Source organism: Vombatus ursinus, unplaced genomic scaffold (genome assembly GCF_900497805.2).
Source record: "Vombatus ursinus unplaced genomic scaffold, bare-nosed wombat genome assembly UNPS02009975.1, whole genome shotgun sequence".
NCBI classification, from domain to species: domain Eukaryota; kingdom Metazoa; phylum Chordata; class Mammalia; order Diprotodontia; family Vombatidae; genus Vombatus; species Vombatus ursinus.
This window is the reverse complement of record NW_020949753.1, coordinates 2,699,478-2,725,213: the sequence shown is the minus strand read 5'-3', so window position 1 is coordinate 2,725,213 and position 25,736 is coordinate 2,699,478. Positions and strand designations below refer to the sequence as shown.

Genomic DNA, 25,736 nt, shown 5'->3' with positions numbered 1-25,736 from the left:
GGAAGAGAAATTCCATTCCAAATAACTGCAGACAGTATAAAATACTTAGAAATCTACCTGTAAAGATGTACAAAGGAACTGTACGATCACAATTACAAAACACTCTTTACTCAAATAAAGACTGATCTAAATAATTGGAGAAATATTCATTGTTCAAGGGAAGGTTGAGCCAATATAATAAAAGTGACAATATTACCAAAATTAATTAACTCAGTGACATGACAATCACTACCAAAGAATCACTTCATAGAGCTAGAAAAAAAATAATAACCATTCATTTGGGAGAACAAAAGGTCAAGAATATGAAGGCAATCAATTAAAAATAATATGAAGGAAGGCTGCCTACCAGTATCAGATTTCAAACTATATTACAAAGTGGCAATCATGGAAACAATCTGGTACTAGCTAAGAAACTGGTGGATCAGTGAAATTGGTTAGGTGCACAATATACTGAAGTGTATACATATACATACATATATATGCACATATATTATATTGTATTGTATTATATTGTATTGTGTTGTATTGTATTAATTATATTATATTATAGTAACCTAGTGTTTGATAAATTCAAAGATCCAAACTTTTGGGGAAAGAATTCACGATTAAACAAAAACTGCTGGGAAAACCAGAAGCAATATGGCAGAAACTAGGAAGAGACCAACATCTCACCTCATATACCAAGGTAAAGTCAAAACAAACACATGATTTAGGTATAAAGGGTGATTCCATAAGCAAATTAGAGAAGTATGGGGAAAAAAATCTGCCAAATGTATGGATAAGGACCAAATAAGAGATAAAGAGGATCATGGCAGGCAACATGGATAATTTTCATTACATAGAAACAAAAAAAGGTTTTGCACAAACAAAATCAATACAGCCAAAATTAGAAGATAAGAGGGAAACTAGAAAAATATTTATAGCAAGTTTTTTTTTTCTGGTAAAGGTGCCATTTCTCATATATACAGGGAACTAAGCCAACTTTATAAGAATAAGAGCCATTTCTGCAATTGATGGTCAAGGAATATGAACAGGCAGTTTTCAGAAGAAGAAACCAAAGTTATAAAAATCATATAAAATGCTCTAAATCACAATTGATTAGAGAAATGCAAATTAAAACAACTCTGAAATACCAACTCATACTCTTTGGATTGGTTAACATGACAGAAAAGAAAAATGACAAATATTGGAGGGGATGTGAGAAAATAGGTACACTAATGCATTGTTTGGGGCTGTGAACTATTCTAATTATTTTAAAGAACAATTTGGAACCATGCCCAAAAATGTATAAAACTGTTCATGCCTTTTGACCTAGCAATATCACTACTAGGTCTATAACCTAAAGAGATCAAAGAAAAAGGTAAAGGACCCGTAGGTACAAAAATATTTGTAGTAGTTCTTTGGAAATGGAAACTGAAAATATTGCCTATTACTTGGTGAATGGCTAAGCAAGTTATGGTATATCAATGCCAAGGAATTCTATTGTGCCATAAGAAGTGATGAAGGGGATTGTTTTAGAAAAAAAAATGACTTACATGAACTTATGCAAAGTGAAGTGAACAGAATCAGGAGAACAATTCACATGCTAATGGCAATATTGTAAAGATAATCCACTGAGAAAGACTTAGTAGCTGATCAATACAATGATGCACTGCAACTTTAAATGAGTCATTATGAAAAATGTTGTCTACCTTCAGATAGAGAACAAACAGATTCAGAGTGTCGATTGAATCATTTTTCCTCTCTTTCTTTTGTTTTTCTGGAACATGGCTAATGAGGAAATACAATTTGCATTACTTCATATGCATAATGGGTATTGTATATCTTGCCTTGTCAAAGGATGGGGAAGGGGTGGAGGGATAAACAGATTTTGGAAATGAAAATAAAATAAAATTTTAAAAAATAAAATAAAAAAAATGTTTATCCAATCAATGCAGTGACCAACAATGACTCCAGAGGCCTCATGATGAAGTATGCTTCCCACTTTGACAGGGAGGCAATGAATCAGGACATAAAAGAAGAAATATAGTTTTGGACATGGCCAATTCAAGAATTTATTTTGCTTGATTGTGGGTATTTATTACAAGGATTTTGTTTTTCTTTTTTTAATAGAAAAAGAGAGAAAATTGATTGTTATTACAGTAATATTTTAAAAATAAAAGGTATTTTCCACATATTTGAATGGCTTAATAATTCACTGATTTGAAAAATCATGAGGCCAACCTAAAATGCTGCATCAGCCATTCTGGGGTCTAGGGTTTCCAGTAACATAGAAATGTAATATATCTACTTTAAATTTGGGACCTACAAAGAGGAATACATGGCTTAACTATGAGATAAAAGTGAGATAACTGTTCTTCACCTGTTACCTACTTAACTGTAACATCTAAAGTTAAATACACAGTTTTATATTTTGTTTTCAACTCTGAGTACTAGAAATTGAAATGGAAAGATATATGATTCTTTGGGTTCTGGGATTCTCCTGGGTTTGTTTGGGCACACATGGAGCCATATAACACTAATGAGGTTATGCTATGATCTCTGACTGATTCTAGTATGTTAGATCACAACACATGTATCTTTAATTCATTATTCACAGAGAGAAGGTGTGATGATACCTAAATGGGTTCTTAAAAGTAAGCCAAAACAACTCCCCCATTATACAGTAAGAGGAACAGAGAAAAGGAAACCTAAAGAAAATCCACTACATACGTCAAGCCCTCCTATACAAATGTGGCAAGTCTTCTGACAGTACAGTAAGATAAGCTGAATACTGATAAGGGCAAACCTAAAAATATAAGACCAACTCAAACATCAGTTACCTATTATCTAAAAGGAAAAGGAAATTTTGAACAAAAGATTCCAGTATTATTAGTCTTATTAGTGACAATAATAGGCAATACTTTGGTATAGCATGAGCTATTTAAATGTCCACTCAAAACCTTATAAAGAATACATATATGGAGTATATGCATATGAATTTATGTGTGTAAGTGTTCATGTATGTATAGATTTGATCTGTGATTTCATCAGCTTTGAGAATTCCCTCTACCAGAGGGTTTCTTGACCTTTTCTGTATCCTGGATCCCTTTGGATTTCTAGTGAAATCTATGGACCCCATCTCAGAATAATGTTTTAAAATGCATAAAAATTAGAGATAGATAAAATTACAAAAGAAGCCATTATACTGAAATACAGTCATCAATGTAATTTTGAAATAAATTCATGGACCTCAGGTTAAGATTCAGTTCAGATCAGCATCTACTTTGCAACTTTGCAACTAAAGAATCTTGAGTCCTGGGATAGCTAAGTGGTGAAATGTGTTACCATTCCATAGCAGGTAGGTGTAAGAATAAAGATTTGAACCCTGGTCTTCAAGGCTCCAAATATGACCATTACTTACATCATATCTCTCATTCTTAAGGACCAAATATATCAACTGTGCTGAGGCAATATTTTTTATAATTTAAGCATTTTAGATAATTTTACTATAATTTCTTCTATGTAAACACATTTCACGTACAAATAATTACAAACAAATATTATGTTATTTCAGAATTAAAATTTTCATCCTACTACATACAAATTCACTGCTTTAATTGCCACATATTGCTCTGTTAAGGTATTGTTAAATTCTGGTCCTTCCAGAATTTATAATAGCTGATATTAATGGAATGCTTTAATGCTTTGAAAAATTCTTAGTAAGGACTTCAAATATTGAGATCTTACAACTGTTGTTAATAAAAATCCTAACTGAATACAATGGAATGATTTTCAGTTCCTATCTTTATGGTATGGAAATTTATCAAGAGAAAATTATATTAGTTATGATTTCCCTGGGCAACTTTTTAAAGATAAGCAGGAGTCATCTAAATTATTATACCTACTCCTTCCAAAAAAGTCTGCCTAAACTGAAGAAGGCAAGCAAAATAGTTGATTGAATATTTATTATTTATTATCCATAATAATCTAGCTGTAGGTAGATTAAGTATACAATTATTATAGAATAATAATTTTAATTGTTATAGAGATTTATAGTTCTTTTGTCTTTGATTTTATAAAATAAAATTAATGGTATTTGTATAATGCTTTAAAGTTTGCAGAATTCTGTATGAATATTATCCATTTTTATCTCAGAACAACCCTAGGAGGTCAGTGCTGTTATTATCCACATTTGAGAAATGAGGAAACTTAGGCAGACAATGGTTAAGTTAATCAGGGTCACAGAGGTGGTAAGTGAATGAGGCTACACTTGAACTCAGTTCTTCCTGACTCCAGGCCCAGTACCCTCTCCATTGTGCCATATAGCCACCTATATTTTTTCTCATATCTAAGACTTATTTGATACCAAATCTGAGGTCAGGAACACAACCTCTAACTGTATAATTATTCTTAAGGGAAAACATTTTCTGACATCTTTTCTATAATAGTTTCCAGGAATACATTTCAACAAAAAAAAGCAAGGACCACTTGTAACCAAAATTGTAGGCTATTAAGATTCAGATAACAAAAATTACAAATGCATTGATACAAATAGCATCTTCAATATAATTATCTTCAAATTTTGTTTCAATTAACAAGAATTTATTTCCTTTCCTTCCCACTTCCCAAAAAGAAAAACAAAATCCTTGTAACAAACATGCGAAATCAAGTAAAACAAATTTTCACATTGGGTAAGTCCAAAAAAAGTGTTTCATTCTACATATTGCATTAATTCAAAATATTTCTGCAAAATCAATTTCAAACCTTATTAAGGTGACCATTGGGAGATTTAAGGGAAAAGACGTGAGATAGAAGCAATACATAATAGAACCATGGTGTCATATGTTAGCTACTGAAATACATACCAGGCTCTGGGTCTTTCAAAATTTCCTAGAAAAATAAGACTGACATGTTTTGAGTATGTACAAAAAAAAATCTTACAAAAGAGAGAATCAAAGATTTTAGAAGTAGCCCATTTGCAGGTCATCTTTATTTCAATATGTTGGACACTGTTAATATAGGTTTCTATATTATTTTTAAAAGTATATCAATAAATGATTGGTAGGGTAGTTTTAAGCACAGAAAAATATATTTTATAATCATAAAATGCATGATTTAATAAGCACATCAGTCATGTGTTTTAAAATATCTGTTTAATCTTTAAAAGACGTTGAATTCTTCTTTGCATTGTTTAAAACTATTTGAATACATATTTCTATAGTTTACCACTAAGACAATGAAATTCAAATCAGGTTAGACACTTTTTTCTACATTTCTAGTATGAGACCTATATTTTCCAATTAAGTCATAATGAATATGAGAATGAATTTCCTGAGAAACAAGTACTTGGAAAGAGAGTTTAAATATAGAAAACACAGTCCATTCACCTTCACAAAACCATATTAGGAAGGTTTAGAGTTTACTTCTGCATGTGGCTGTGATCCTACAGATGATTAGAAATGGCTTGCTCAGTTCCAACTCAACATTTAATTCTGAAGTCTGAATGTTTTGGGGGAGGGGGACTTGAGGAAACAGATTCGCTGTCTTTTCTGACAGTCCTAGGACTGCAGGTTCTTGAGAAAGTGAATGCCGTGGTCAAATGTGTCCTTTGGAAGATCATTAAGCTGCTTGGAGGATATATAAAGGAAGGGGAGAGAATGGGATATTCAGGTTTCAATTGGGAAGCTATTACTTTAGTCCAAATAAGAAGTGATGAGGTCCTGAACTAGGATGGTGGTAATGTATAGAGAGAGAATGGGATGGTTTGAGATGTCATGGAAGTAGAACCTGCATGATTTGGCAAATGATTGAATATGAAGAGAGATGGTGAGGGTGAAGTGAAAGATACAAGGGAGGCTGTATCCTGGATATCTAAAAGAAAGATAGAACTTTGAACCAAAATAAATAAGTTTGGATTGGAGGGTATGGTAGAGGTGGGAGTAATGAGTTCCATTTTGAACATGATGGGTTTAAGATGTCTATGGAAATCCAAATGAAGATGCCTACCAAACAGTTAATGTGGAGCTGGAACAAGAGAGGGAGTAGGTTTGGGTCAGGGAATCATCGGCAAAGTGATGGTAATTGAACATGGGGCAGCTGATGACATCACTGAGGTAAAGTATTACACACAGAAAGAATAAGAAGGCTTAGCAAACAACCTTATGGGTCACAGTGGTTAAGAGATGGAACACAGAGGATGATCCAGAAAAGGAGACTGGAAGGAAGAGAAAGAGGAGAGAGCGACAGAAGTGGGAGACGTAGAGGCAAAATGTGGAGACCATTTTGTTATAGGAGACGCTATGAAAGAGAAGTGATATATAGGAAGTTAATTTTCAAATTTAATAATTATACACGCTAACTGGTGGTTGGATCTTCTGTTGCTAGTTAAATATGGTGAAGAAACTGCTAGTTAAATACGAGGGGAAGTCTTAACATTCTCCACCCTCCTGTCTCTTTTCTCCACTACCGTCATCTTTGTCTGCATGTTGTCATGACTCTAGGTGATCTTCTCTACCCACTCAGGATGATGGTGATGAAGCTTGGATTCAGGTGATAGCAAAGAGCCAAAACCCTCTCTGAGGCTGGAAGAGGATCAAAGCAGAAGCTACTCTACTGACTTAACCCAGTCAAAGGAAGGGAGTGCCCGAGTGGTCTAACAGCCATAGTGGGGATGGGTGTGGGCATGGGGGAGAGGTATGAAGGGAGGTGGTGGAAGAAAGAATGACATTCCTTTTTTGCTTCATTCTTCTTTTATTTTATTTTTTCTTCTACACTTCATAAACAGCACAGAGAGGCAGAGAGCTAGAGAGCATTTCCACATATAAGTGGATCAAAAGATGATTGTACCTAAAACAGTGAATCTCTATTAAACATAAGTATGTAATAAATTCCACTTCTTACTTTGTTTGGCAGAATAGGATGTGAGATCCAAACTTCATATGTAAAGACTGAGATTGTATTTTTAAATAAACCATTTACCGTGAGTTAACTTTTATATATTTATAAGCTTTAAGTTACAACTTCAATGAAAAAAAAGTTAAATTTACTAGGGTGGAACAGATCTAGGAAAAGAAGCTGTCAAATTAAGATGTCACTGTATCCTCGGTTAGCTTTAATTTGGGTGTTTCAAGTATAAGTATTTAGAAACTTTTTTTGGAAACATTTTTTTTTCTTTCTCTTTCAATTTTCCTTCTTGGCATCATCACATAAGTACTTTTCAAGCCTCAGTCGGACAAACTGTTCCACAGAAGGCATTGCAGAGAACATTTTTGCTGTTCTGTCTTTTGTTTAGGTACCATGGTACTTGTGCCAGATAATATATATTATATATACATATATGTGTGTATATATGTATATGTATCTGTGTGTGTGTGTGTGTGTGTGTGTGTGTGTGTATACAGACATCTGCTCTTGGCTTTTCTTGACCATCTAAAGAAACCTCAGAGCATCACCTCTTTCTTGAACAACTTTATCTAAAGCATATACAGCCAGACATCTAACTAATCATTCCACTCTTGATGTTGGCATTCTTTGTCATCTGGCCTCCTGTTCCAAGGTCAGAAGCATATTTCTTCATTTCAGTAGAAGATACCAAAGTTCATATAAATCTTTTTATACTCATGTACTTTAATTCTTCAGTTTCACAGAGCCTGATTTGACTGTTTCTTCATCTCCCTAGTTCTTCAGATCATTAAAAAATATTCCAGTTTTGGTTTTGTTTTTTTTTTTGTTTTTTTACAAAGTAGTTGAACTAATCCATACTGGAGAAGATGCAGTGTTTCTTGTAGTCTTGTTTAACAAATCAAGCAAACTCAAGGCCAATGGCTACATGGAAACTGGGGTCAGCAAATCTGGCAATGCTCCCAGGGCCTTCAAAGCAGCCATGAAATAGTGACAAAGAGCATTGAACAACATGGTCACCATGGTTACCTAGCTCCCCTCATGTGCCTCAACCTTTGACTTGCAAAATTATCCTGCTTGCATGCCTCTTCCTTTGGTTCTCTTCTGAGCATTTTCTTTTAAACGATTTAATGAGTCATCTTTCCATTCTTTTATTTTCGCAACATTATTCTTAGTCCCCTATGTCCTACCAAAATCCCTCTCCAATTGAAAATAAACAAAAACAAAAAAATCAAAATAAATAAGCATAGTTAAATTTGCACTTCAGCTATGTCCAAAATTATAAATCTGATTCCATGCTTTAGTTCATCACCTCTATCAAGAAGTAGACAACTTGTTTCATCATTGTTCCTCAGGAGTTATGATTAGTCATTGAATTTATCAGAATTCTTAATTTTTTTCATTTTTCCCTTCCTTTACAATACTATAAATATATCAATATTTATATAAATATATAAATTATCTTCCTGGTTTTTCTCACTTCACTTTGCATCAGTTCATACAGGTCTTAATGAAAGGAATTCTTATGGAGCCACGTGAAATATTCTCAGTGCCCGTAACAGCCTGGATACCCAGTGTCTCTTTTTGTTTTTAGATAAACTGAGAAACCAGAGAATCAGACCTTCTAGGTGGGAAGGGGGTGAGGTGGGGGCAGTGCTTGGAAGTTAATGACAAAGGACACCTGATCTTGACAGGATGGCTACTTCCACTTAGCCCACTTCTTCCTAGTGTATGCAGACTTTCTTGTGTTACTCTGATAGTTCAGTGGAACTGGCTCCAACTCTTTCCAAGCCTTTCATTCATCCAAGTGATGGGCTTAGATGGCCAAGGCTGGTGCCAACCAGTAGGAGCCTATGTCTTAGAAGCAGAGCAGTGTGATGTTCCCCTCCTTACCCTGAGATGTACAGCTCATTCAACATGAGGAAGTTTCTTTTTTTAATTTTTTGATTAATTTATTTTGATTTATCAACAATCACTTCCATATGCTTTTGAGTTTAAAAATTTTCTCCTCCTTCCTCCCCACCCCCTCCCCAAGATGGCACACAATCTAATATAGGCTAAACATATACATTCCTATTAAACATTTTCACATTAGTGATGTTGTAAGTAAAAATTAGAACCAATAGGAGGAACCACCAGAAAGAGGAAACAAAACTCAACAGAAGAGAAAACAATAACAATTCAACTTCCATAGTTCTTTCTTTGGATGTGGATAGCATTTTCCATCATGAGGCCTCTGGAGATGTCTTAGATGCTTATATTGCTGGGAAGGGTTAAGTTTATCAATATTAGTCATCACACAATGTGGCTATTATTGTGTGCATCATTCTCTTGGTTCTGCTCACTTCACTCAGCATCAGACCCTTTAAGTTTTTCCAGGTTTTTCGGAAGTCAGCCTGTTCATCATTTCTTATAGCACAATAGTATTCCATCACATTCATACACCACAACTTGCTCGGTCATTCCCCAATAGATGGGCATCCTCTCAATTTTCAATTCTTTGCCACCACAAAAAGAGCTGCTATGAATGAATATTTTTGTACATGTAAGTCCTTTTCCCATTTGTATGATCTCTTTGGGATATAGGCATAGAAGTGCCATTGCTGGGCGGGTATGCACATTTTTAGAGCCCTTTGGGCATAGTTCCAGATTGTTCTCCAAAATGGTTGGATCATTTCACAACTCCACTGACAATGCATTAGTGTTCCAATTTTCCCACATCTTCTCCAACATTTATCATTTTCCTGTTTTGTCATGTTGGCCAATCTGATAGGTTTGATGTGGTACCTCAGAATTGTTTTTATTTGCATTTCTCCAATCAATAGTGATTTAGAGCATTTTTTCATATGATTATAGATGGCTTTAATTTCTTCATCTGAGAACTGCCAGTTCATATCCTTTGACCATTTGTCAATTGGGGAATGACTTGTATTCTCACAGATCTGACTTAATTCTCTATACATTTTAGAAATGACGCCCTTATCAAAGAGACTGGTTGTAAAAATTCTTTCCCAATTTTCTACCTTCCTTCGAATCTTGGTTGCATTGGCTTTGTTTGTGTAAAAACTTTTCAATTTAATGTAATCAAAGTTTTCCATTTTGCTTTTTGTAATGTTCTCTATCTCCTGTTTGGTCATGAGTTCTTCTGTTCTCCATAGATCTGACAGGTAAACTATTCCTTGCTCTCCCAGTTTGCTTATAGTATCAGCCTTTATATCTAAATCGTGAACCCATTTTGACTTTATTTTGGTATACGGTATGAGATTTTGGTCTATGCCTAGTTTCTGCCATACCCTTTTCCAGTTTTCCCAGCAGGTTTTTTTTCAAACAGTGGGTTCTTATTCCAGAAGCTGGGGTCTTTGGTTTATCAAATAACAGATTGCCATAGTCATTGACTACTGTGTGTTGCATACCTTACCTGTTTCTCTGATACACCACTCTATTTCTTAGCCAGTACCAGTTTTGATGATTGCTGCTTTATAATACAATTTAAGATCTGGAATTCCCAGGCCACCTTCCCCTGCGTTTCTTTTCATTAGTTCTCTTGATATCCTGGACCTTTTGTTCTTCCAAATGAATCTTGTTATTATTTTTTCTAACTCTATAAAATAATTTTTTGGTAGCTTGATTGGTATGGCACTGAATAAGTAAATTAGCTTAGGTAGAATTGTCATTTTTATTCTATTAGCTTGGCCTACCCATGAGCAACTGATGTTTTTCCAATTACTTAGATCTGACTTTATTTGTGTGAAAAGTGTTTTGTAATTGTGTTCATAGAGTTTCTGGATTTGTTTTGGGCCACAAGAGGAGGTTTCAAGACTGTCATTCCCATCCACATACATCCTTGCTAACCTTGGCTTGGGGTGGGGGGAAAGGGTGTTGGAGCCACAACTGAAGAGGGTATGATTAGCTTTGATTTTTCGCAAATCCTGGTAGAGGAATGAAGCCTGTCCTACTTCTGCCCACCTTTAATTCACTCCATATGAACCATAACTGCTCCCCTCATGACCATTGCTCTCTAAACTTGTCATGTCTAGATCAGAACCTAAATTTCCCCCATCATAAATATAACTCTGTTAATAAAAAAAAAATTAGGCTGTCCACATTGCAATATTCTGACATATGGGAAACAGAGTAGTAGATAGCAAATAAAATATGATCCCATAACACCAGATTTTTACCTCTCTTATGTAATTGTCACGTATCATTATGTAAGCTGGCTTTCTATACCAATGAAATCACAGACTCAGTCCTTATCCTTATCCCATTCTATGTAAGAATACCTTACTAATGAAATAGCATTACAAAATCATCCTTTAGCTTTCTTTTTAGTCAATCCATTAATCAAGAAGCATTTATTTGTCCTTACTATATGCAATATACTGCTAGATTCTAGGAAGATAAATATAGGAATGAGACACTTTCTGCCCTCAAGGAACTTATATTATACTCAGGGAAAAATACAAAATATCCACAGATAAGTAAATACAGGATACATATAAATAAGAGAGGCTGAGTAGTGTAGTGTACAGATGAAGAAAGGCCTGGGTTCAATTATCCTCTCTGACACATACTAACTGACTGATGCTCAGTAAGTCACTTAATCTGCCAGTGTTAGAGGTAACTCTCTTAGATCATTCAGTGACAGAGGGTTGGTGTATATTGGCAAAAGAAAATTCCCTCATGTGGAAGTACCCTATATCAATTAAATCACAGATCTGGTCTTTAATCATAGCCCTATGTAAAAAAAAATATACAGTAATGGGAGCAAGAAATTAACACTAGGGGTATCCAGAAAAATCTCTTTAATAAAATGGTTCTTGAGCCTCTTAAAGTGAGCTAGAGATTCCAAAAGATTAGAAGAGAAAGCATTCCAGGCATTGGATATACCTTTTGTACAAAGGCAAAAAGGCTAGAGATGAAATATGATGCATATAGATGGGTTTGACTGGAGCAGAGAGTGCATGGCAGGGGTGGTGTATGTGAAAGGGGCAATATGTAATCACTCCAGAAAGACAGACTGTTCGGAGCACAAAATGCCAAATTAAAGACACTGTATTTTACTTAATAGACACTAAAACTTTTTTAGCAAAGGAACAACATGGTCATATTTGTATATTAGGAATATCAGTTTGGCAACTTGGTGAAGGGTGGATTGGAGAGGGGAAAGACTGGAAACAAGGAGGTTGTTTCAACAGTCCAATCAAAAAGTGATGGGGACCTAGAATACTGTAGCTATGGTGTTAATAGAAAGAAATGAATGGATGCAAGAGATGTTGAACAGATGGAAAAGACTCGATCTTCTCTATTCCAACTGACTATCTATTTTCTATCAACCAACTTATTATTGAAGATGATTGGAAGGATGGTAGTGGTCTCAACAGAAATAAAGGGGTTAGAGGGAAAATTGGGTTTGCTTTAAAAGATAGTGAGTTCTGTCTGTATATGTTGAATTGGAGTTGGAAACATAACACTGAGGTGTCACATGTTCAGCAGGTAACAGTTATAACAGCTGGTGATGGGGGTTTGGATCTTAGGAGGGGATGAGAGCTGAAGACGCAGATTTGGGAGTTGTTTACAAAGAGATAGTAGTTGCACTTACTTTAATCTCTTCAGTTATTTAATTACTTTTCTGGGTTATGGTTTTTTTTTCTTTTTGTTATTGTTGTTGTTGTTTTTTTTTGTTTTTGTTTTTGTTTTTTTATCCTTGCTGCTTCAGTTTGAACTCCAAGATTAGGACCTTTTACTATAAAATCATTAATGATTGCTCTGCAATTCTTATGCTTGCAGTTATTTACTTTGAGAATTGGAATGGGGCTCAGAGATCATCTAGTCCAACCTTCAAAATAAAGAGGTGAAAACTAAAGCACATAGTGGCTGAGTCACGTTTGTGGAACCATTAAAGGTCATCTGGGGGGCAGCTAGGTGGCGCAGTGGATAGAGCTCCATCCTTAGAGTCAGGAGGACCTGAGCTCAAATGTGGCCTCAGACACTTGACACTTACTAGCTGTGTGACCCTGGGCAAGTCACTTAACTCCGATTGATTGCCTCAACAAAAACGACAAAAAAAAGGTCATCTGGTACAACTACCTCCTTTTACAGGTAAAGACAATGGGGCCCAGAGAGGTTAAATGACAAGTCAGAAAGTCAATAAACATTTATTAAGTGCTTACTATGTGCCAGGTACTTAGATAAGCACTGGGGATGCAAATATGAGAAAAGAAAGCAAGTCTCTAGCCTTGAGGCATTTACAACCTAATGAGGAAAGTCAATACAAAAGAAAACTGAAGAGTGGGGATAGGGGAGGGGTTGGGGGGCTGGAGAGAAGGTATCTGACACAGGGGCATGGCAGAAAAGTCCCAAAGTAATGCAATCAGGTAGAAATAAGGAGATGTTCTGAGCTGAGTTCCCTCCTTCAATGGAGGCTTTGAAGTTCATGAGTCCACCCTCCAATCAGAGGGACAGATAGAGGTGATGAGGTGGAGTACTAAGGTGATGACATTTTCCCAACAATGTTTCCAAGAGCATGATGGGACCAGTTAGAGAAGTTCCAAAATAGTGCAGCCAGGTGAGAAATGAGGAGATGTTCTGAGCTGAGCTCTAATGTCACCCAGGTGACAAAGCCATGAGCTGAATCCAGGTCCTCTGGCTTTAAAATCTATGCTTTTTGTTACTGAAGTGACTTCCCTTGATGTCACATAATGGATTAGAAGTTAGTAGTAGAAGTGAGACTCTAACTCAAATTTCCTGATGTCCCAAATCCAATGTATATATGTGCATGTGTGTGCATACACACATATATACATATCATGTATGCATGTTTAAACATATGCATATATTTATTTTTATTATCAACATACTGTTCATTATTTCATTATTGCTGGACCTTTTTGAACATCATTCCTCAATAATTTGTATTTCTGCAATTTGGCTCTTGAATTACCTTCTTTTTGGCTCATCTTGACTTTTCTACTATTTTTCTATAGTTATCCTGTCAATAAACATTTATTAAGCACTTACTGTGTGCCAAACACTGTTCTAAGTGCTGGGGATACAAAGAAAGGCAAAAAAATAGTCCTGGATCTCAAGGGGGTTCACAGTTTAATGAGATAGCCAACATGCAAAAACTATGTACAAACAAGGTATAGACAGGATAAACTGTAGATAATCAACAAGAAAGTCACCAGAATTAAGGCCAAATAGAAAAAGTACAGCACAGAAGACTGGATTTTAGCTGGGGCTTGGTGGAGGCCAGGGAAATCAGGAGGCAGAGATGAGGAAAGAGAATTCCAGGAATGAGGGACAGCCAGCGAAAATGCCCGGAATCTGACAAGGAGCAGTTACATAGGAAGGAAGAGGACCAGGAGAGTCATGTCAGGGCAACCTAGAGAGAAGAGAGTGTTAAAAAGGGGGCAATCAGCAGTATACAAGACACTAAATGGTCAAGAAGTTTAAGAAAAAGCCTTTAGACTTGCGAATAAGAAATTATTAACCACTGTGGAGAGAGCAGTTCTCCAATTTATCATCATCCCACTGCATGCTTGTCTCGCTCTTCAAATGTGATAGTTCTCTCTTCCCTTCTATTCCTCCCATCAGAATATCACCTGAGGGGCTGAAACTGTGCAACAGAAACAATGCTGGATATGGAATCAAAAGACACAGATTCAAATCTTGTCTTTGCCACTAGCTGCCTGTGTGATTTTGGGTAAGTCCCTTCTCTCTGCACCTCAGTTCTTTTCATCCACAAAATAAGAGGTTGGATTAGATGCCCTACCTGTAAATTTATTAGGCAACACATACCTGACAAATATGTTCAGTGGCACTAACTCAACTTCTGGATAACTCTACCTGCCACATCCATTCAGACTGACACTGATCCATTGATAGTGTATGTAAAATATTCTTAATGACTTATCTTGTATGCCATCTATCTTCATATATCAGAAGAACTGCAATAACAGCTAGTGAGTTATGATGCTGTTATTTTTCCTTACCTCCTTCATTAAGATAAATGCCCTAACGTCTGCCCCCCCACCTCTTGCCTATTTTTGCCTCTACACAGAAGCCGGGTATTTCAAGGAAAGGAGACAATATTCGTTTTCCTAAGTCAATTGTGGTTTTATCCAGACCACTAAGGAGATCCGGTCATGGAAAACAAGAGAGAAAGAAAAACATTAAGGGGATAGGGATGTTTTTATAGAACAATGCACTAACCCCTCTTGTTTAGGATGCGTTCCTCTACTTTTCTCCCACTCTTATTTTTTTTACTCTTCCTCATTTATTATCTGCCCACCCCTCCTCACAGTAGAACATAAGTTCTTAATAGGGCAGGAACTGTTTCAATTGTTGTCATTGCTGCCTTATCATTTAAGCCTTGTATGAGGCATAGTTGCTTATAAAATACTTGTGGAATGGAATTGTTGAATAATTATAAACTTCCTACAAATCACTGAAACATTCATCTCTGAATTCATTACTTGCCCACTAATGCTAGTACCTTCAAAATCCTTACAGGAAGGGCTGCAAGCATCCACTGACTGAGGTTCTAGCCCCATAGGTCAAATATTTTCCATGAGATTAGGGCTGGTCAGCCAGGTTCAAAGGACATCATTTTCAGGAAGTCAAAGACATGACAATGCTCTCTCCCAATCCTTTTATCCCACTGTTCCACCAACATACATACTTCTAATAAATGAACACATTATGGAATTAGTTTTTTTATGACATTTCATTTAAAAATCCAGGCTGATTTTAATCTAATAAAAATAATGGTAGCATTTCGGGCACCATGCTAAGTGCTTTAAAATTCTTACCTTATTTTATCCTCACAACAGCCTTGGAAGGTAGATGTTATTATTAGTCCCCCATTTTACAGTTGAGACTAACAGTATGTTGTATACAAGAGATACAATTGAAACAGAAAGATAGACACAAGACCTAGAATAAAGGACTGGAGAAGAATCTAACATGCGTAAGCTGAAGGAAAAAAAGGCAGGAGTAACAAGCATGATCCCAGACAAAGCACAAGCAAAAAGATACCTGAGAGATAAGCAGGAAAACTATATTTTGCTGAAAGGTTCCATATACAATAAAGTAATAATCAAAAAAAAATTTACAGCAAGTTTCTCTGACAAAGGCCTCATTTCTCAAATATATAAGAAATTGAGTCATAAAAATAAAAGCCATTTCTCTATTGATAAATGACCAAAGAATGTAAATAAGCAGTTTTCTGAAGAGGAAATCAAAGCTATCTATAGTCATATAAAAGTTATTAATCACTACTAATTAGAGAAATGCAAATTAAAATAACTCTCAGGTACCACTCCATACCTACCATATTGGCTAATATGACAGAAAAGAAAAATGACAAATGTTGGAGGGGATGTGGAAAAATTGGTACATTTATACATCATTATTGGATTTGTAAATAGATCCAACCATTCTGGGGAGCAATTTGGAACTATGGTCAAAGTTAAAAATTGTTTATACCCTTTGACCCCAAAATACCACTACTAGGTCTATATCCCAAAGAGTGCAAAGAAAAAGGAAAAGAACTTATGTGTACAAAAATATTTACAGCAGCTCTTTTTGTGGTAGCAAAGAATATTGTCTACAGTTATTTTAAATGGAATTTCTCTTTTTGTCTCTTCCTGCTGGATCTTCTTGGTGGTTTATTTTATCTCCTGCAACTTTGCTGAAGTTGCTAATTAATTCAATTAGTTTTTTTTTCGGTTGACTCTCCAAGATTATCTAAATATACCATCATATTGTCTACAAAGAGTGATAATTTTCTTTCCTCATTGCCGATTTTAATTCCTTCAACTTTTCATTCTCTTACTACTATAGCTAACATTTTCAGTATAGTATTGAATAACAGTGGTAATAATGGGCATCTTTTCTTCATCCCTGATCTTACTGGGAAGGCTTCTTAGCTTGTCCCCATTACAGATAATGTTTGCTGATAGTTTTAGATAAATATTACTTAAGATTTTAAGAAAAGCTTCATCTATTCCTATGCTTTCCAGTGTTTTTAATAAAAAAATGAGTGCTGTATTTTGTTAAAAAGCTTTTTCTGCATCTATTGAGATAATCATATGGTTTTTGTTGGATTTGTTATTGATGTGGTTAATTATGCTGCTAGTTTTCTTAATATTGAACCAGCCCTGCATTCCTGGTATAAATCTCACCTGGTCATGATCTTTGTGGTATATTGCTGTAATCTACTTGGTAGTATTTTATTTATTTTTTAAATTTAAAAAAAAATTTTTTTTTGCATCAACATCCATTAACTAGATTGTCCTGTAGTTTTCTTTCTCTGTTTTTGTTCATCATGTTTAGGTATCAGCACCATATTTGGAATCTGGTAGGGATTGCTATTTTTCCTAAGTAGTTTATATAGTATTTTTCCAAGTAGTTTATATAGTATTGGTATGATTTTTTTTAATAGAGAGACCATTGATAGCTGATTCAATTTCTTTTTCTGAGATAGGGTTATTTAAGTATTTTATTTCCCTTTCTGTTAATCTGGACAATTTTTATTTTTGTAAAGATTCATTAATTTCACATAAATTGTTATATTTATTAGCATGTAATTGGGCAAAATAACTCCTAATAATTGCTTTAATTTCATTTTTCTTGATGATGAAATCATCCTTTTTATATTTGATGCTGGTGATTTGGTTTTCTCTTTTTAAATCAAATTAACCAATGGTTTATCTATTTCATTGTTTTTTCCTCATTACTAGCTCTTAGTTTTATTTATTAGATCAATGGGTTTCTTACTTTCAATTTTATTAATCTACCCCTTTGATTTTCAGATTTCCAATTTGGTGTTTAATTGAGGATCTTCTTTTTCTAGTTTTTTTTTTTAAGTTTCACACCCAATTCATTGATTTGGTTTTTCTCTATTTTATTGATGTAAGAGTTTAGAGATACAAATTTCCCCCTAAGCACCACTGTGGCTGCATCCCATATATTTTGGTATGTTGTATCATTGTTGTCATTTGATTTAATGAAATGATTGATTGCATCTATGGTTTGTTCTTTGACCACTCATTTTTAGGGTTAGAATACTTAGTTTCCAATTAATTTTAATTTATATTTCCATGACCTGTTATTGGAAGAAATTTTACTGCACTATGATCTGAAAAGTATGCATTTAATATTTCTTTTTTTCTGCATTTGGTTAAGAGGATTTTATGCCCTAATACATAGTCAATTTTTGTGTAGGTGCTATGTATCACTGAGGAAAAGGTATATTCCTTTGCATTCCCATTTCATTTTCTTCAGAGGTCAATCATATCTAACTTGTCTTAAATCCAATTCATCTCCTTAAGTTCTTTCTTGTTTATTTTTTGGTTAGATTTATCTAGTTCTGAGAGGGTAAAGTTAAAGTCCCTCACTTGTGTAGTTTTACTTTCTATTTCTTCCTGTAACTCTTTTAACTTTTACTTTCAGAATTTGAATGCTATACCATTTGGCACATATATGGCTAGTATTGATATTATTTTATTGTCTATAGTACTTTTTAGCAAGATACAGTTGAACTGCTTATCTCTCTTAATTAGATCGTTTTTTTTCATTAGTTTTGTAGGAGACCAGGATTGCTATACCTGTTTGTTTGGTTGTTTTTACTTCAGCTGAAGCATAATAAATTTTGCTGCAGCCTCTTATCTTTACTCTTTATGTGTCTCTCTCCTTCAAGTTTGTTTTTCATAAACAACATATTGTAGGATTCTGGCTTCTAATCCATTCTGCTATATACTTCTGTTCCATGGGTGAGTTCATCCCATTCATATTCACAGGTATGATTACTAACTGTTTATTTCTCTCTAACTTATTTCCCCCCATTTGTTCCTCTCTCTCTCTCTCTCTCTCTCTCTCTCTCTCTCTCTCTCTGTGTGTGTGTGTGTGTGTTTCCTCCCCTTTCATTCCTCAAAAATGTTTTGTTTATAACCACTGTTTCTTCTAATCTACCCTCCCTTGTATCAGTCTTCTCCCTTTTCTTTACCCCTTTCCTTCTTGGCTGCTTGCAGTATTTTCTCCTTGATCTGGAAGGTCTGGAATTTGGCTATAACATTCCTTGGAATTTTCATTTTGGGATCTCTTTCAGGAGGTGATTGGTGGATGCTTTCAATTTCTATTTTACCCTTTGGTTCTAGAATATTGGGGCAGTTTTCCTTGATAATTTCTTAAAATATGATGTCTAGTCTCTTTTTTAAATCGTGGCTTTAAAGTCATTCAATAATTCTTAAATTTTCTCTCCTAGATCTATTTATTCTCAGTTGTTTTTCCAATGAGATATTTCACATTTTCTTCTATTTTTTCACTCTTTTTATTTTGTTTGATTGTTTCTTGATGTTTCCTGGCATCATTAGCTTCCTCTTACTCAGTTCTAATTTTTAAGGAATTATTTTCTTCAGTGAGCTTTTGTAACTCTTTTTCCATTTGACCAATTCTGTTTTTTAAGGAGTTCTCCCCTTTAGTGGATTTTTGTGTCTCTTTAACCATTTGGCCCATTCTGATTTTTTTAAGGTTTTATGTATTTTCTTTAGTACTTTTTTTTAGTGCTTCCATTACCAAGATGTTGACTGTTTTTCATGATTTTCTTATATCACTCTCATTTCTTTTCCCAATTTTTCCTCTACCTCCCACATTTGATAAATATCCGTAAAATCCTTTCAAAAGGTATTTTTGGGTCTGAGACCAATTCACATTTCTCTTTGAGGCTTTGGATGTAGCAGTTTTGACCTTATTTCTTCCAAGTTTGTGTTTTGATCTTCCCTTTCACCATTTCCTTCTCTAGCTTGTTTTACAGATGAGGAAGCTGAAGCAAACAGGGTTCAGTGACTTGCCCAAAGTCACGTAGCCCAGTATGAGTCAGAGGTAGGACTTACACCCAAGTCAAATTGACTTTGAGGCCAGTTCTCTGGCCATTATACCATAGGTACCTCTATTATAGAGTAAAAATCCATTAAATGCAATTGAATTACAAGCTGTCAAAGAGAAAAAAAAACATGTATACACTAGGGAACCTTCAGACAATTTTAGTTTCAGTGGTGTAATGTGTCACTTTTGTAGTCTCATGATAACAAATCCTTTTGTATCTTCCTGACATATACTATGACTGAGAAGCTTTAAGTATAACACAGGACTGCTTCTTCAGAAGAAAGAATATAGTGAGAGACTTAATTTTTTTGTTATAATAGAAAAGAACAGTAGAAATGAATCTACAGGTTCTGTTATTACTTTAAAATTGATCCTCCACCAAGAATATTTCATCTCATTATTATTAAAAACAGAAGTATTACAAAGAAAAAAAGTGAAGTGAATAAAGTGGTTGTTTTGTTTTGTTGTTGCTTTTAGCTATAGTGCCCTTCCTCATAGTACCTTGGGTAGCATGGTTCATTCTTATCTCTGGAAATGTGGTTGGTCATTGTTTTGATCAGGGTTTCTAGGTCTTTCCAAGTTATTTGTTTTACATGTTATTGTCATTGTATAAATTTCTCTCCTACTTCTGGGCAGTGAACTATGCATTAGCTCATGCAAGTTTTTCCAAGTTTCTCTGAAACCTTCCTTTTTGTCACTTCTTATTGAAAATTTTTTTTATATGTGTGAAATATATTCAGAAGCAGCACAATTTTATACCAAATCTGGCTTCCTCCCTACCTATATTATCTCAGCTCCACAGCAAAAGTCATAAAGTGTCCCTTATTTAGAAGGAAAAAATATTCCTTTACCATTTAACAAGAATTTTCTTTTAATGATTATAATTCCTGGGAGATATACTTTTCTCATCATGGTCATCTGATGACTTTCTCCCAGGCCTCCTTAATCCCTCAGTTGCTAATGTTCTCCACCTGTATTACCTTGCATGTGTGCATGTATGTGTATGTGTGTGTGAACACACACATTCATATGTATATATAATATATTATATATGTATATAAGTATACATATACACACAGTCATTTACATACATACACACATACATATATACATATATATACACTTTGCCAATAAAATGTAAGCTACATAAGGTCAGGGATTATCTCATGTTTCTGATTACGTTCTCATAGCCTATCAAAGTGCCTGGCACAGAGTTATCGTTCCATCATTTCAGTCATGTCCAATTCTTTGTGGTCCTATTTGGGATTTTCTTGGCAAAGATACTGGAGTGGTTTGCCATTTCCTTCTCTAGCTCATAGTAGGCACTTTATAAATGCTTGTTGATTTGTTAGAATAACTGAAAGGCTCCCAATCTTGTATGCAAATTATGACTTTTAAAAAAATAGTAGCTTTTACTGTGATGAACAGAAGAGTAAACAGCTCCCTCAAATTTTCAATAATAGAGGGATCCATGATTTCAAGATCCATTCATTTCATGCCCACTAACTGTGGCTGCATAATAAAGTTCTATCCTGAATCCTCTTCTTTTTTCCCTATACATTCTCACTTAGAGACCTCACGAGCTTTCGTGAGTTCAGTGATCTCTATGCAGATGACGCATAGGTCTATAGGTACAGTCCTAGTCTCCTGAACCCCAGTCCCGTATCACCCATAATTTACTAGACATTTCCAAGTTGATCTCTTGTACAAGGTCAAATTCAATATGGACAAAAAAGAATTCACTAGTCCTACTCCCAACTCATTCCTCTTCTGAATTCCCCTGAAGTTTAAGCTCAGTGAACTTTTTCCTAAAATTTGTCCCTCAAATTAATTAAACAAAAAGGTAGCCTCAGAAACATAATGCCATCCTTTACAAACACATTTGACACTACTGACTGCAACTAAGGCTATCCTCAGAAAAATGGAAGTTACTAATCAGGTTCCCCTACTTTAGATTTGAAAGTTTGGGGAAACCACTCCCCATGGCCCTTGCTTATTTGAATTATTACCAATAGACAGGCAATCTTTTTTTTTCTTTAATTATTTTCAATTCCAATTTCTCTTCCTCTCTCCAGCCCCTACCCCATACTTTGAGAAGACAAACAATATGATTCCCATTAAACATGTGAAGTCATGCAAAATAGATTTCCATAGTTGTCAAAAAAAAGCAAGAAAGATAAAGGAAGTGGAAAAAAATGCTTCAATCTGCTTGTAAAGTTCATTGTTTCTTTCTCTGGAAGTAGATAGCATTTTTCATCACGAGTCCTTTGGAATTTTCATGGATAATTGTACTGAACAGAGAAGCTGATTCTTTTACATTTTGTTAATGTTACTACATTGCCATTACTACACACAATGTTCTCCTGATTCTGTTCGTTTCACTTTGCATCAGTTCATATAAGTCTTCCCAGGTTTTTGTGAAACTATTTCCCTCATCATCTCTTATAGCATAATAATATTTCATCACGATCTTATATCACAACTTGTTTAGCCATTCCCCAATTGATGAGCATTCTCTCCGTTTCCAATTCTTTCCTGTAGACAAATGATCTTTGAAATTAAGATACTGAGCCATTTCTATTTACACCTTCTTAGGATAAATTTAGCATAAGATATCTGGTAAAAATAAGATATCTGATAAGATTCCTCAACTAGACTCTAAGACCCTTCAGGGGAAGGATTGTTTCTTTTCTTCATTTATATCTCCGGTGTACCTTAGCATAGTAATTGGCAGACAGTTGTTACTTAATAAATGCTTGCTGATGGGGATGGGAGTGGTGAGAGATCCTTTCCAAGATGGCAGAATGAGTGACAGATGCAGATCAATTTCAGTAGAAAGTCATGAGACAGAAGAGGAAGGGCAGGAGGAAGAGGGAGAAGAAAGTGCCAAAAAACAAACTCCAGTGGACTTTAAAATTTTGCCTAGGGTTGCAGCAGAAGCAACAGAACCAACACCGAAGTTGTTTTAATTAGGATGTAGTCCTGGATTTACATTGATCCATGTATACTTTTTCTCCTGATCCTTTAGGGGTACAAGTATGTAAGATGACCGATTATTTTTAAGCCTATATAGTTCATTGACTGTAGAAAAGAAAAAAAAAGTTTAACTGGTCTATATATGGCTCAACTTCGTGGCAGTATAAGGCCTCACTGAAATCAGATCCTTAAGAAGCATGTGTGCTATGGTAGAAGCCAATTGGTACTTGCCACCAGGAACCAGCAATTTAGCACTCTGGTCTTGTATTTATATTTCTGTTCTTAAGCAGACTCTTTGTTTATTAACTGTCAGAGTTAGCCACAGAGGCAAAGAATAAACCTAAAAACAATGTACCACTTTAGGCTTAACAAATTCTCCTTCTGATGGGCTGAGAGAGCCTCCTAAAGAAGAAATCCAGAATCAATTAAATAAACAAAATTGTCAACCCAATCAAAATTCATCATTTTCAACAATGATGACATTAGCCAAATGACAGAACTTATACATTAGGATTACAGTGTCACAGGTCCATGGGGCTGACATCTATACTTCAAAAAGATCTAGTCTCTAAACTCCTCACATTTGGCTCAATGTTTATCCATCACACAGCATGTAAACACATTAAATCCTTCTGGGACAAGGAATCTATTTTTCCTCCTCTCCTCCTCTCAGTGTAAAGTACTGAGCTAAGTAATTAGTAACAATGGCATATTATTGATGGTCATATACATGGAAATGTTCATTAGAAATCAACAACATGTCATTAGAAAAATAATAAATTTATCTAAGAAAGGCTATATTTATTATTTTGTGACTGTATTACAATATTGCTTTTGTATAAGTTGAAAGGATTGCTGATAGATTGATAACGGAAGACAAAATAATTCTCAGACTGACCATTTTTTTTTTACACAAATTAAGTATAATTCAGACTACTTCTGAAGCAAGGTCAAAATCTCTCAGAAGTCTCAGAAGAAGAATATAAGTAATGAATTCATTTAAATAAATTATCTACTAAGAGAATATAGGATTCAAATAAGGGATTCTGTATTAATATTCAGAATACAGCTCATATGAGGATGTTTGGCTAAAATACCAGCCAAATAAAGAAGTTACTGAAGTAGCTAATATATCACCATATTGAGAGGGAGGGAGGGAGAAAAAAATATATAGGAGTGATGTAAGTAACACAAAACAAAATTTGGTTCAAATCCCTCCAGTACTTTGTGAAAGAATCAGGGACTTCATAGAGTTCTTTCGACATTAAATAAAGTGGAAGTTTGGCAGTTCTCTGCCCGATTTAGTCAAGGCAGCTGCCTGAACAGAATTATGTTGTTAAGTTGTGTCCCATTCTTTATGACCTCCATCTGGGGTTTTCTTGGAAAAGATACTGGAATGGTTTGCCATTTCCTTCTCTAGTCCATTTTGAAGATGAGAAAACTGAGGCAAACAGGGTGAAGTGACTTGTCCCAGGTCACACAGCTAGTAAGTGTCTGAGGTCATATTTGAACTCGAGTCCTCCTGACTCCGTCACACTATCCACTGCACCCCCTAGCTGTGCCAGTTAAATTATACTCCTTTTTTTCAGCAAGTTTCTAAAGCAGAGTATGAAGAACCTCCAGGTTCAGAGACATTGGCCACTCTTCAGGATGTCTTGTTCTGGACCCAGCACGGCCAAAGTCATAGAAAGTTTCAAAGAATTACAACTTATATTTAAACAAGTTTTATTTTTGCATTCTATTTTTCTTCCATTTTTCATTTCAACAAAACTTGGTTAGAGACATCCATTTGATATTGTGGACAAAATGCTGGCCCTGGTGTCCTGAGTTCAAATCCTAACTAAAAACACTTACTAGCTACGACAACTTACTGGTGATCTGACCAAGGAGCTAATGGCCCCTCCCTTGGCCTGAGTTTTTCCATCTAAGAAGTGCAGATGAGAATAGCCCCTACCTCTCAGGGTTGTTGTAGAGGTCATTGTATATTAGGTAACATATATAAAGTGCTTTCCAAACCTTAAAGCAACATATAAAAATGAGCTATCATTATTGCTTCTTTTCCATCTTTCCATGAAGGGATTAGATTACCTGGCCTCTAAGATCTCTTCCCACCCTAGACCTATGATCCTAGGAAATGTTTCGACTGAAATTAAAGAACAATCCTACACCTACTTTTAATTGTTTAAAGTATTCTTGAAAACTAACCAAGGAAGCTCAAAGGCAAAATCAAATCTTTTCAGGCCAAAACAGGTAGAAAGCTCCAGTGACAAAGACCTAGAAAGTGAATCTAATTTCTTCAGAAAGAAATGGTTGCTTTTCACAGCAGGATATTTCCTCAGGCATTTTAATCCCAAAGCATGTTTGTCTCAGTCAAGCTGTATGTGGGAATTGTGAGCCATTTGGGGCCCCCAAAATCATTATAAGGTATGGGAAATCTCAGTGAGGCAGGACTGGCAGGGTCTCTGGAGAAAAAAGATTTCTTTTAGCTGATGCCCAAGGCATCCCTCAAAGGGGACAACACTCAATTTGTGTGTAAGGTACAACTCTCAATAACCTCGGCACGAATTTATAAGCATGTGACAAATATCCTCATCTAATTCACAAATCTAATTCACATGCTGCACTTCAGTTTACTTTTAACTTATTTTCATGAAGCTCCATGTCCCCTTCCTCCCATAATTTCTATTCAGGTTGAAGAAATTGTTCAGTCTTGGTTCACTGAAAACTACCCTGTTGACAATGACCCTTTTGAATGTAAACTCTACCTCTTCCCTTGTTGTAAATTGCTTCTTTCCCCAAAATCTGGAAGATGGAAGAGATTTTATTCATAGGATTCTCTCCCTCTATCAGTAACGTCAAAGTCAAAAATTTTCTCCAGTAAGTGAATTAATGAGAGAGAAGGAGAGAGAGAGAGAGAGAGAGAGAGAGAGAGAGAGAGAGAGAGAGAGAGAGAGAGAGAGAGAGAGAGAGAGAGAGAGAGAGAGAGAGAG

General features: G+C 35.2%; 1 protein-coding gene across 2 annotated transcripts in view; it reads right to left on the bottom strand.

The window, feature by feature from the left end:
- Positions 1-25,736, bottom strand: part of BANK1 (B cell scaffold protein with ankyrin repeats 1) — a 394,230-nt gene that overhangs the window by 367,543 nt on the left and 951 nt on the right. The window lies entirely within an intron of this gene.